This window comes from Octopus bimaculoides, chromosome 24 (genome assembly GCF_001194135.2).
Source record: "Octopus bimaculoides isolate UCB-OBI-ISO-001 chromosome 24, ASM119413v2, whole genome shotgun sequence".
NCBI classification, from domain to species: domain Eukaryota; kingdom Metazoa; phylum Mollusca; class Cephalopoda; order Octopoda; family Octopodidae; genus Octopus; species Octopus bimaculoides.
This window is the reverse complement of record NC_069004.1, coordinates 28468232-28469998: the sequence shown is the minus strand read 5'-3', so window position 1 is coordinate 28469998 and position 1767 is coordinate 28468232. Positions and strand designations below refer to the sequence as shown.

Genomic DNA, 1767 nt, shown 5'->3' with positions numbered 1-1767 from the left:
ATGCTCATACATACATACATACATACATACATACATACATACGCATGTATCTATGTATGTATACTCTTTTACTCTTTTACTCTTTTACTTGTTTCAGTCATTTGACTGTGCCCATGCTGGAGCATGAAGAACTTAAGCGAGCTGCGCGAAAGTGCACGGCTCGTATAGTGAATGGGGAAAGCTTGGTCTGCAATGTTTGCAGTCGTGTATGCTTGTCAAGAGCAGGGCTCATTAGCCACCAATGGAGCCGAAAATGCAAAATATAAGTTAGTCCTAGAGCGCACAATGTTCCTAAAGGTCGGCAATGGTCTTCCTCGGCCACGAGTGGACGGCCATCATCATCATGTATACTCTTTTACTCTTTTACTTGATTCAGTCATTTGACTGTGACCATGCTAGAGCACCGCCTTTAGTCGAGCAAATCGACCCCAGGACTTAATCTATGTAAACCTAGTACTTATTCTATCGGGGACGTAAACACATCAGCATCGGTTGTCAAACGACGTTGAGGGGACAAACACACACACACACACACACACACAGAGGACCCATGTGGTTGGAAAGCAAACTATATACATGTATGTATATTTGTATTTTGCATATATGGATGTGTATATGGATAAGTGGGGGTGGGGATGGAGTTTGGCCGAATGGTCAGAAAGTTCCTTTCACAAGCCCCGAGGTCATACGTTTGGCAAATGCATTTTTTTTCTCTGTAGGGACGGGTCGGCTACCAGATTGCAAGTAAAACTGTGTTAAGGATAACTGTACAGAAGCCTGTCACCTAGATTATATCTGTAATTCATGAGGAATACCCTTGCTATATTCTGTGTCTTATTGATTCAACCTGAGAATCGCAGGTTCACGTATCAGCGGAATATTCAGCCAATTACAGTACATTGTAATTTAGTTGATGGCATAAAGGAACCCTAGTCTTCTAACGACGAAGAACAACAACAAACACACGCACAAAATATATAGGCGCAGGAGTGGCTGTGTGGTAAGAAGCTTCTTTCCCAACCACATGGCTCTGGGTTCAGATAGCCTCGGCCGACCAAAGCCTTGCGAATAGATTTGGTAGAAGGAAACTGAAAGAAGCCCGTCATATATATATATATATATACTTTATTAAAAAGCAGCAAAAATATCACAAAATTTGTTGCTCAGAGTTTCACGTTCCAATTTATCGAACAGTTTTGATTCGAAACAAAAGTGTCCGACGAACGGGAACATGAAACTATGAGTAACAAGATAGATAGATAGATAGATAGATAGATAGATAGACATGCTCACGTGTCAGTGTGTCTGTTTTTGTGTTTATGCTGTGCTTATCATCTCCCACCAACTTCGTGTGTCAACTGGTGATGGTTTGTTAACGTCCCCGCAGCTAAGCAGTTCTACGAAAAAACAAAAGTACCAATCAAATAAGCACCAGAGTTCAACAAAAACATAAATACTGCGATGGATTTGCTCGACAACTAAATCCATCAGGGGGTTGCCCTAGCATGGCCGCAGTCCAATGACTGAAACATGTAAGAATTCTTTTTTTTTTTAAACTATAATTAAAAAAATGGTAGTTGTGAAATGGAGGTGGGAAGGAAAGGTGAGTGAAGTTGGGGGTGGGAAGCAAAGGTGAGTGAAGGTGGGAGTGGGAAGTAAAGGTGAGTGAAGGTGTGGGTGGGGGTTGGAAGTTTGGGTGGGAATAAGGGGAAGGAGTGTAGCAGTAGAGGCTTATTTTGCGCTTCACTTGCTGCATGAGGTTGCGAT

At 42.1% G+C, this 1767-nt stretch overlaps 1 long non-coding RNA gene across 1 annotated transcript in view; it reads right to left on the bottom strand.

Annotated features, from left to right (window-relative positions):
* LOC106877267 (uncharacterized) overlaps positions 1 to 1393 on the bottom strand; it is an 88602-nt gene extending 87209 nt beyond the window's left edge. Inside the window, exon 1 of the long non-coding RNA XR_001410364.2 lies at positions 1294 to 1393. This is a non-coding gene — a long non-coding RNA (uncharacterized LOC106877267). The remainder of the gene's footprint in view (positions 1 to 1293) is intronic.
* Between the last annotated feature and the right edge of the window lie 374 nt (positions 1394 to 1767).